Source organism: Nothoprocta perdicaria, unplaced genomic scaffold (genome assembly GCF_003342845.1).
Source record: "Nothoprocta perdicaria isolate Ctin4 unplaced genomic scaffold, notPer1 scaffold_607, whole genome shotgun sequence".
Classification (NCBI taxonomy): Eukaryota; Metazoa; Chordata; class Aves; order Tinamiformes; family Tinamidae; genus Nothoprocta; species Nothoprocta perdicaria.
In genome coordinates this window covers 7,146-18,860 of record NW_020455874.1, presented here as the reverse complement: position 1 = coordinate 18,860, position 11,715 = coordinate 7,146, and the positions used below count along the sequence as shown (strand labels likewise).

Here is an 11,715-nt window from a genome sequence, read left to right as displayed (position 1 = left end):
GTGCACAAATGCATCCACCTCCCCAGCTCCACATCCCCATCCTGTGGTGCTCATGGTGAGTTGCTTGCATTGGGTACGTGGGGTTGGAAATGTTTTGGAGAGCGAGAACTGCCAAATTAAGCACAATTTGGATGGTAAAATTAAAGCAATCCTTGCAGAGACCCCACCCTGGCCAGAGCCCACAGCAGGAATGCAAATTCATAAATTACAGCTTTTAGCTTAAGCTAAGCTGGACAAGTTTTAAGAGAGGAAGGAGCCCAGCGTGTGCTCAGAGGCTGCTGCAAACGGTGCCTCCTTGGGGCTCAGTTTGCACGGATAGGGATTTGCACAAGGAGGGCTCTAATTTGGGGTGCTCCTCCAGCCCAAGAGCTTTCTTTGCTCACAGATAGGCAAGAGACCGCTGGTTTTTTAGCACCACAGCACAGAATTAATATGCTCCATCAGCATTAATAATATTTTATGCCTGTTAATATAACTCGTGTGTTTTTGCTTCATGCAAAGTGTATACTGAATTATTCAATTAATTTAGAGCATTAGGTGGTTTATCACAGTCAGGCGTTTTCTAAAAGACTTCTCTGCTGCATTTTGTTTCCCTGGAGCAGATTCCCTGGACTTTCGTGGATCAGGAAATTTTAGACCTGAAATGGTGTCTCCCCTCTCCCACTTGAATGTGAACAGGGCTCCACCTCTGTCCTTAAAAATACAATTGCCTTTTCTGCCAAGTGGAGTGACTGTTTTGGTGTGCAGCAACGTCACGGTTTTGAGGTTCTTGCACCCTTACTCATCTCAGCTGAGCTTAGTAAATCCTGCTTTGGGTTCTGAGTCTCCAGAGCTGGCTGTAACTGCAGAAACTGGTGCAAAAAAGTGAATTTGTGTGGGTCTGGGTGCTCCTGGGACCCTTCAGCAGCAGTGCGAGCCTCTACTGCTGAATCATGCAATCACAAATACAGAGCATCATGACCCCCCATGCCACTTTCCCCAGTAGTCCCCCAAAATTAAGACAATAAAACTCCAAAGCCAGGTTCTTCAAAGGACGGGAAAAAGAGGATGCTCAAGGAAATGAGAACCTACCCCAGCTCATGTCATTTGTGGAAAACTCCCTATAAAATAGACTGCTTGCACTTCACTGCAGCAGCAAGGTCTCCATCTCATGGAGCTGTTCCTCTGAACTGCAGCGTGTCCCACGGTTCAATACAGGAACTGCTTCTTTAGCAAAACTCACAGAATTAAGAAAAAGTCTCCAAAAGGAATGATACAGAAACAAAAGCAAGTGTTGCAGATCAGTGGGTTGAGGTCCTTTCCTTAAGTGTTTGGCTGTTCCTTGAGCAAATGTGTGGATGAAAAACTGTTCCAAAAGGAATGCCTGAAAGAGTGTCTTTTCTAAAAGAGTGTCTTTTCTAAGAGTGTCTTTTCTAAGAGTCTATTTTCTAAGAACAAGCTGGGTTGTAACTGAGGAGGGAGATGCTCTGGATGCATTGGGTCATACAACGTCGCGGTGCCTTTGGCCTTAGGGCTCCTGGAACTCGCTGCTCCAGGTGCCTTTTCCTGACAGACCCCCATAGCCCCATAACCCATAATGAGCTCCGAAGGAAACCCACAGCCCCCAAGGGAACCACTTTATATTGTCCTATGAGCATCGTCCAGCTGGAAGAACTGGAGGCTGCTGGAGGAGCTGCAGGTAGGGCCTTGGGTCTAGACCCTGGGTCTAGATTTGATGTGAAGATCACGCATTTAGGGCATTTTCTTCCCGTGTTCTTGCCAACGTCTTCTGGCAACTGGAAGCACTCATGAACAACTTCTACTAATTTTGGTTTCCTATCAGTAAAGACACGACATTTGTTGGATTTACTCAATAGGCCTCAACTTCCCTCATTTGGGAATACTGACGTTACGTCTCTGCTAGCGCCTGTGCTGCATAAAATCTTGCATAAAATCATAAAGTCGCTTTTAGCAGGACAAAGACGGCCGTGAACAAATGAGATTTGTGTTCACAGTTACCTCCTAGAATTCGCTCCTATCAGCTCCCTCAGTTCCTGCTTGGGTCTTGAGCAGTATACTCGCAGGTTACTTCTTGGATTACCTCCAAATTCTCTACATAGTTGGTTTCTCCAGAGGTTTTTTCACCTGCTTCTTGGAGGTTCAAGAATGTTGCTTCAACCTTATCGGGACCTAGCTGCAAACTTCATTTTCCCCCTTTCTGTTACACACATTAAGTTGCATTTGCACTATTGATCTAAAATTAATCATGACCCATGTGTAGGCGTTTGCTGTGATGTTAACATCCGTAATTTCTTCCCTGTTGCTGGAGTTCATTTTTATTTAGGGAAGCAATTGTTTTTTATTGGGGGAAGCAATAATACCTACTTCCCGGACCACTACTTCATTATATTTTTCCCTCTGCTATAACAGAATGTACCGGTTTCTTTTGGATGTCTTGGCAAGACTGAATTTTGACTGTAGCATTTACTTATTTATTTATTTATTTATTTATTTTTTTATTTTTTATGTAGCAGGAGGCAGAGTCTATAAGCATGGACCATGAAGGTGCGAGTCCAAGGTGAACAGCGCCTACCACATCTATGCAGCACCAACAACCCCATCATTAGGAGGTAATAGAGGACCTGTTCAGCTGCGTAGGTCTTGCTCCACTGCATAAAGTGCCCTTTTTTTGTTGTTTTTCCTATAAAGTTCCTACAGTGCTAGGAATGGTCAGTGTGAAGTGAAGAAACCATCTAAAGCTCTTTTGTGCTCTGCCTTAAGCCTGGTCTATTGTAATGAAAACCATCCCCTCACTGTCATTTTAGAATTTTGTATCTTTCTTTTTAACTGGTGCAGATCTTGACCTTTGATGTCTTGCTATGAATGCCAGATTTTAACAAATAATTGAAAAAAAAAAGAGAACTGCCTCAATACAATCTCACTTGGCTCCTAGCCTTGTAAAATTGCCATGAAGATGATCCAGCACAGGCTCGAAAGCTGCCAGAAAGCATTAAACTAGTGTTACAATACCCAGAAAATTGCACATTGCACATTTGCAGCATTGTCACTAATTCTTCCAGAAAATGGAGAGGATGCATCTGCCCAGCGAGGCACGACTGACTTCCTTTGTGCCAGAAATCAGTGAATTCCTGCCACTTCAAAGCAAAAAACCCATGAACACTTGGCTTTGATTTCCAAATTTTGACTTACATTAATATGATCTGCTAATTTGGGTTTAATTAACACTAAGAATTTTGCATGTGCCTCATTTTCATCGATGCACAAAGCCGTTCTTGCATTCCTGAGTCAAACCCAGCTCAAGCTTTTCCAGGATCGACTTGGGAATGCATGTTGTGCTGAACCCGGCTCCTTCACGGAGCTGCAAAGAGGCGATTTTCCTGGATGTGTGAGGACCTGAGTATTGATCAGCTTGCTGATCAGCTTGCTGATCAATTCAGCCAATTCAGCAGGTCATCTCAGGTAGCCTATTAACCAGCACGTACAGCTGCAGGAATTATTCCCTGCATTTTCCAAATGGGAAACTATGTGCACAGCCTGCCAGGGTCTCATCAGCAAGGTCCCATCGCGCTGCTGTTTATGGAGCGATGCTGTCAAATGCCACCAGAGTCCTTGCGTTGCCACTTAGTTCCAGCTCAACTTAATTAACGCTTTGAATTAATGGAGGGCAAAACTCAGGCGAAGCCTGGCCCTGAGCTTTAATCCGGGATGCTGTTGGCAGCTCCGGAGATGCCAGTCCCGTCTCACTCGCTGAAGGTGCATAGAGCTGTGCGTGGGTAGGGAATCTTGTTCAGACTCCTGCTAAATCGGAGCTGGTCCGGAGCCAGCAGTCAGACAAATTAGGTTCTGTTTCTAATTAGTTCATTACTGCTTTTTACAGTAGCTGGGAGTCCAGAAGCAAAAGGGCAAGGTCTTGCATTGCAGCAGCATTGGGCAGCCAGACTGGTCTAACCAGGGAGGCTCCAGACCAGGGAGGTCCTTGGAGCGAAGGGAGAACAAAAACTGGCTGTGAGGGGAGCGTTGGGTCTGTGGCAGAGCCAACGTGGGCAGAGATGTCCCCTGAAATCAGAAAGAGGGACACAAAGATCTGCAGGTATCTCCAGAGCATGGGATTCCACCTGGGATGCAGCTCCCAGGGTTCACAGACCCCCACGGGGGCTGCAGCTGACCAGGGTTGACCAGGGACATGGCCAGAAGCCCAGGACATTATCCTGACATTTCCCTATGAATCTCCTTTGTTTGATCGGTGTAAATGGTGAAATTCAACAAAGGAGGGTCAAAAAGGAGGACAACGGAGATAAGAACGTGCGTGTGAACGTAGGGCAAACAGCAGCACTGGGGCAGAAGAGCAGCACATGTGTGCTGCGAGTGTTCAGAGCCTCGAGGTGCTATTAGTCAAGGGATGCCGTGTTCAGGATGAAATGCAATTAGGAAACGGATGGAAAAAAAAGAAGGAACATGCATGGGATGTGCTCAGGCCTGGAGAGGAACGTTGGTGCCCGTTGACTCGTCCTTTTTGCCCATACGCACCCGCCTGGGTGCTGAAGAGAGAGGTCGCCTCGTACAGGAATTAACTAACTCCTGCAAAAGAAGCTTGCCTGGGTTTGAAAGGGCTGAATACACAACGCAGTTTCAAGCAGCAACGTGAATACGTTTCAGTAGGAATTCATTTGCCATCGTCGGAAATGCCTGCGTTTCCAGGAGCTGCCCACTGTGCCAGGAGGACTGCAATCCGAGTTCATCCTGCCTTTTGGTGTACTATATAAAACAGGAAATTTGTGCACGTAGTTCTGGGCAAAAAACCCAGCGATTTTCAGGACCTGTTACCTGGTAGAAGGATGTTTAACCCTTGGGTTTCCACACCCGCCTTCGACACAAGAAGCGCTGCAGAAATTAACTGCAGGCAAGGCAATCCTAAATTGCTTAGTGTTAAGTGTTGGTGGGAAAAGTGCAACGTTCGGGACTATCTGCACTGAATTGCAGCTGGGACAGCGGCGCAGAACTGCAGAATCCTGCAGAACTGCAGCATTTAGAGCTCCTTGCTCAAGCCTGCAGCATGTGTGCAGCTCTGGAGAGCCCTCGTGCTCTTAAGCACTGCTCATGAAAACCAAGGCAGCAACTGCATTAATTTGCAATTCATGCAAGTTCAACCCAGCTGCTCCTGCACAAGTGGACACCTACTGCACCAACTAACGAGATCCAGTGACCCAAACGATGAGGAATTATCCGCGTTAGTCCCCGTGCTGTGCAGTGGGCTTGAGATGGGCAGGTAAGTTGTCCAAGCTGATCGAGCTGCTGCAAGGTCTCAATCATTAAGGCCATAACGAATTGGGAGGCTCCGGGACTGCAGGAGGGACATGAATGCAGAGGTGAAGCCAGTTGCTCGTCTACAAGGACGGTTTTAGGAGCAGCATCAGCCCTGTGCTTTGCAGAGGGATGCTCAGCGCGTTGCCGTTCGGGTGCTCGCGTTGCAGGCTCCGAGCGTTGCCCCAGGAAAATAAAAACCTGCTTTTCTTTCCATAAATTGTGTGTTATGTTGGGAATTCGGGGTGTGCAGGGGCACCGTTCCCCGGCTATCTGAGGAAACCGGGGCATTGCCCGTGTCAAAACCACAGGCAGCAGCATAGTGCTCGCCGTAAGGACTGGATTAGAGGCTGGAGGTCATGGGCATAAGCTCCAAAGGGGGCTTAAACAGAGCGTGTTTGTGAGCTCTGTGTGACTGCTTCACCCTGCAGTCTCTGAGATAGGCAGCAGACCCAAGTGTCCTTCAACGTATATTAAATGATGAAGAAAATAAAATTTTATATATTTATGACGGTGCAATTCCCTATTGCTGCAAGTGAAATCAAGTATTTGGGACTACTTAAAGCAATGTTTTCAAGGTTCGTGTTTTATAAAGAATAAATCCAAGCAAACTTCGTGTCAAACTACTTTTTTTTTTGTTCCTTGTCGAATGATTGAATTCTCCTTAGTGCAATGAAAAATCATGCTTTTTTCCTTCAGCTTTACTGCCCATTGGAAAGGGTAGCAACATTTTTCACTTTTCTTTCACTTTTTATTTATATATTTATTTTAATATTGATTATTTACACCGTGTAGAGGAAAGGCATAAAACTCGGTCCTGCAAAATCACATGAGTCAACATCTTGGGGAAAATAAAGAGAATTTTTTTCCACTGAGCAGGAAAAAACAGCAGGTTCCTGGGAAGAATTGCCACGCTGAACTTCTAAGTGCAGCCTCTCAGGCAATGCAAGAGAAGTAAATAAATAAACAGGCTCCAGCTCCAGGAAGCAGGCAGGAAATATTGTTAAATAACTTATTGCTCACATCGATCTTCTCCTGTCATCTTCTCGTCGCGTCTATATTGATTTGAGTTTGAGGCCGCTGTAGTATTTCGCATCTCCTGATGTTCAGGAGTTTAAATCAGCGATAAAATGCACATTAAAACTGGATGGTGTCTGCAATATAGAAACAAAGAGAGATAAGGCTGTTGTGTAATGTCTGGGTCTCAAGATTAAGAGGAGCTGGTGGGCCAGGTAGACACCAGCGTTAATTGAAAGCCCATTTAGCGCTATGATTGTGAAGCTGCAGAGCTTTTTTTTAGATGCTCTTCAGGACTGAGGGTCATGGATGAGTAATAGCACGATAATATCTCTTCCTACTAACACGTATATTGGACAAATTGACGCAGGAAGGGTAGAAGGGGCGAGCTTTGCTGAAGGGAAGTGGCTGAACATCTGCATGGCTTTGTGTGGTGGCCACCATAGCACCATGATCCGGGAGCGGAGCCCTAAGGAAAGCCCGTAGAGATCATTCCCTTAGGAAGCGTTGCGTTGGTGTTGATATGGTGGTAGCAGGGTGCACGCTCCTTCCACTTGGCTCTTCTCCTGGGACGTAGGTTAGTGAGGTACCTCTCGCCTGGCAAGAAGCCCTAGAAGCTCTCCAACGGTCCCCTCCTGTGATCTGCCAAGTTTGGCCATTTTATACTCCCCATTAAAACATTTAAAACTCCCCTTTAGCCACCTGCTAACTTATCATTCCTCACGATTTTCTATAATTTCTTCCACTTCTCACATTCCGATCTGCTATGTCCAGTCATTCCCTGGGCCATGTTCAATCATATCCTGTCCAGTTACCATAACCTCCGTGCAGGTCAAAGTCAACGGCCAGAAATTTGCCTAAAGCCACAACTTCTTCCATTATCCGAGGATTTCTAATTGCAGTTAATGAAGAGATTGTTGATAAGGTTGAAAACGAACCGCGGAATTTACCCTTGTGCCCCATCTGTCCTATGGTGTCCTAGGATGATATTTGGTACTTAAGCAGCCAATATTAGAACAGATTGGGCAAATATTCATTCAAACCTGTGCATTCACTCACATTTCAGCAAGGTGAGAAGGTTCCTTATGGATTATTTGGTCCCTGAAAATTCCTAAAGAGTGAGTGAATGGCTCCTTGCATGATGAATGATAATAACATGACCTACCACATGTATAGATTTAATCATACACCGAATTATTTGACAGACCAAAGCTTAATTCTTCATTACATTTGTATTGATTACAAAGACTTGAGGAAGCCATGTTACCATCTCAATGATCAGGAGACAACTATTGTGTGCACTTATGTTTTTCCAGGGTATGAACTCCTCCTGTGGGCAGCAAAACACACCACACCTCAAGAGGTGGAGAAAATGATGTGATAAATCACAGCTCAAGGGCAGAAGAGCAAGGGCTGTGATTTAATATCTCACACTTAATGAATCCGATATGAAGAGGCCGGAATGGTTTCATCTTCACCCAGAAGGATCCGTTCAAATGATGTATATCCCATAAGGAGCTTATGGTATTTGTCTGCGGTGAACTGTGAGTGAAAGCCCTTTACGGTGCTGCAGAGAGAAGGGACTTCGTGGTGCAAGGAGCCTGTGGACACCCCTGCGGATCTGCTTCGTCTTAATGCTCTAGATGATGGGGTTGAGCATGAGGGACACCAGCAGGTAGACGTTGGCCATGAGGATGTGAATGAGAAGGGAGGCATGTTTGCCAAAAAGGTGCACCATGGACAAAGCAACCATGGGGATGTAACCAGGATGTGGGATGAGCAGGTGTCTAAAACCTTGAGGTGCTCCCCTGGGGWTGCAGTGCTCACCACTGCCTTAGCGATCAGGAGATAGGACACAAGGATGAGCACAGGGTCCATAACAGCTATGAGGATCATTATAGCTAGCCCATACGTGCTATCGAAGGTGACATCTGCACATACCAGCTTGATCAAATCTTGGGGCAGGCAGTAGGAGTGGGAGAGCACGTGGGAGCGGCAGAAGGGCAACCTTCTCAGCAGGGAGAGGGATGGGGGCACCCCGAGGAGACATCTGCACATGACAGCCAGCTCCATCTGGGCTATCCTGGCTCCAATGAGGATGGAGGAGGATCTCAGGGGGTAGCAGGTGGCCTCATAGCGACCAAAGGCCATGGCCAGAAGCACCAAGGACTCCATGAATGAGAAGGAATGTACAAAATAACCTGGGCCAAAACAGGCATCAAAGCTGATTTCCTTGTAGTTGGCCCAGAAAATAACCAGAAGGGTGGGCATGGTAGACAGAGAGAGCCCCAGGTTGGTGATGGCCAGCATGGAGAGGAAGCAGCACATGGGCTTGTGGAGGCTGCGCCTGGTCCTGATGACAACAGGATGGTGGAGTTCCCCACCACAGAGAGGCATGTGAAGGGCATGGAGAGCCTCCAACCCCAAGATGCCCATTAGAACAGACCATAGCAGGAGGAGTCGGAGCTTCTGGAAGGCCACGTGATGGAAGCATCTACATTTAAAACAGAAATAAAAACATGGAAGAAGAAAAATATTGCTCACAAACCAGAAATCTCACCTCCATATTTGTATAGTCCAATGCTATACACTTTATAAATCACCCAGTTTCGTAGCATTGCGGAATTAACGAGCTGTTGATCATTTTTCCCTCTTCACTGATGACTATAAGGTAAAATATGCAATAATGAGAGCATAGCTTAGATCTAAGCATCAAGGACTCAGGAAATTTATCCGCATCAATATATTAGAAGTTTCTGCAAATAATGTGCATTTAAAAAAAAAAAAAAGATTTTTCATTTAGTGTCATGAATCATGATTGAATCACATACGTTCATCTCACACTGAATTTGCTTTCTAAATTCTTGTGGCCCAGATTTCTTCTTAATAGCTGAATTACAATTCTCAGAGGGTAATTGGTAAATATAAGCAGTTATCTGAAAACCTGTTATTGTTCAGTGAATAAAAAAGAAAGGTATAATGATCCATGAAAATTTAACGTATAAAAGTAGTGCACATCTCCAAAGCCAAATTCATGTAAAAATTCATGTAAAAATTGCCCACCTGTCTGTGGTGGACAGAGATGCTCTTGCAATAAACCCCAGAACCAAAGTGTGCCCCAGTTACGGGAAACTGAAAATAAACAAAAACTGGAATGAAATAACACTTTGCTGGTCTATAATATCTGAAAAAAAAAAACCAGAAAAAAAAAGGAGAGATCACTAAAAAAACCTTAATTTTTTTGGAACTGTAAAACCAAGAATAGAAACTTTTCTGGGATGTGTAATTTGACCGTGCTTGATGAGTAAGTCAGACATGAAATTCTTGTGGAAGTGTGATACAAGACCTCGGAACAAATCACCACAACAGGCTTTTCTAGATCTAGCATTTTCTAACTCTTCTGTAACTGGAAAAAAACCAAAACCTAGCAAACAAACATGAATTACGATACTGATCTCAAAAGGACAAAGTGATGAGACACTTCTTTCCTTATTTTGCCCCTGAGCACCATGCAGCTAACCGTGTTAGCATCAAGATAAGGCTCTGCGAGCGGTGCCTGTGCAGGTAGGAAGCCTGCGTGAGCACGGACTTGGACTAGATGACCTCTGAGGTCCCTTCCAACCTTAAGCATTCTATGATTCTATGAAGACTCTCCATGATGTCCCTGCATCCTACATTTCAGAACCGGGCTCAGTCCTGGGGCAGAGGCAGTGGGAACGCTGGAGTTGGGCGCCGCGCGGCACACGGCTGCATACAAGGTCCCTGTGAAGCCCTCGAGGTAGCCTGGATGAAGGGACCCAAGGGAACAGACAAAAAGCATCAGGAAACCAGCATCATCTGCCTTTGCTCCTAGGCAAAGAGCTGGTGGCCTGGGATGCACAGCAACCTCCATGGGTTTGAGGGAGCAGGTCCCTGCAATGCAAGGGGCCATATGGAGACCCACCTGAGACACCTTCTCTGCATGGTATTCCTCCAGCATGAGACAACCTTTGATCTAAAGAAGCCTCCTAAGCCCTGGCTTTACCTGGCTTTAAGCGAGGTAGAAGTTCTGGCCAGAGAGAATTTGTCCTCTGTGGCCTCACAGTCTCCCCCATTTGCTTATCTTCACTTCCGGCTTTATTAAACAATCCCCGCTGAAGTTTCGATTACCAAAACAGATTTTCAACTCAAGGGACATCTGTGTCATTCTGCTTTTCAGATGTTCCCCCACGACATGTGAAGACGCAGCAGCTAAGAGGCTGTTTCTCCTCAGTTTTGGAGGGTGTGAAGTCATCAAAGGATTCCCACCTTTTCAAAGTGGTGGCTTCTCCCAACCTAGGGTCTTGCCTCCTCATCACACTCAACAGCTCCTCTTTGGGATGGACCCCTCTAAGCTTTGTGTCAGTTTTATTTTGTTGTTCTCCATCTAGTTTTCTTGCAGAAAGGTCCCTTTGCTCCATGAGGCAGGGAATGGTGCGTGAGGAACGTTTGTCCTTCCAGAGGGACCTTGAAGGGACACTGTCAGTGCCAGGAGACAAGTGATCAGGGAAGGACTAAGAACCCCGCAGGCACCAGGGGATAATTTCTCTGATAGCTTCTATCGATCTGAGGCTTGGGCACTTCCTGAACTGAGCGCCGTGTTTTGCATTCAATATTCCCTAATGCTTTTTTATTTTTCTGCAGATTTGTCTTATTGCTCAGTTCAACCCCTGCTGACTTCTGGCGTCTGCAACTTGCTTTGACAAAATGTTCCAAGCCTTAATCCCGTTGAGTGAAGAACACCTCCTGTAATTGCTTTTAAATTTGCCACCCGCTAGTTTATTTAATGAGCCTTGGTTCTTGTATTAAAAGAGACAGCTTTTTACGGTCTCCTAAGCGCCTTGTTAAAGTCATGGCATTTTACAGGCTGCTTCCCTACCCACACAGTCATTCCTCTTCCAGGTGAAGGGCCCAAACTCCCCCAGTTCTTCTTTGAATGGAGATTTTTGTAGGACCTGGGCTGTCTTTGGTGTCTCCCCCCACAACCTTTCTGGTTCCTGGGGAATGAGGGAGGATCTGCTTCATTGGGGCTATCAGAGCAAGGACGCTCTTGGTTCAGAGGGAAGGCAACAGAGGAAGTGATAAACACAACAGTGGAGACACGGGTTTTGTAGATAAGCAGTGATGGAGGCAATAATAATAATAATAATAATAATAATAATAATAATAATAATAAATGAGAAGAAGAAGAAGAAGAAGAAGAAGAAGAAGAAGAAGAAGAAGAAGAAGAAGAAGAAGAAGAAGAAGAAGAAGAAGGAGAAGGAGAAGGAGAAGGAGAAGGAGAAGAAGAAGGAGAAGAAGGAGAAGAAGAAGAAGGAGAAGGAGAAGAAGAAGGAGAAGAAGAAGAAGAAGAAGAAGAAGAAGGAGAAGGAGAAGAAG

General features: G+C 45.6%; 1 pseudogene; it reads right to left on the bottom strand.

The window, feature by feature from the left end:
• Positions 1 to 7,837: 7,837 nt before the first annotated feature.
• LOC112956208 overlaps positions 7,838 to 11,715 on the bottom strand; it is a 4,455-nt pseudogene continuing 577 nt past the window's right edge.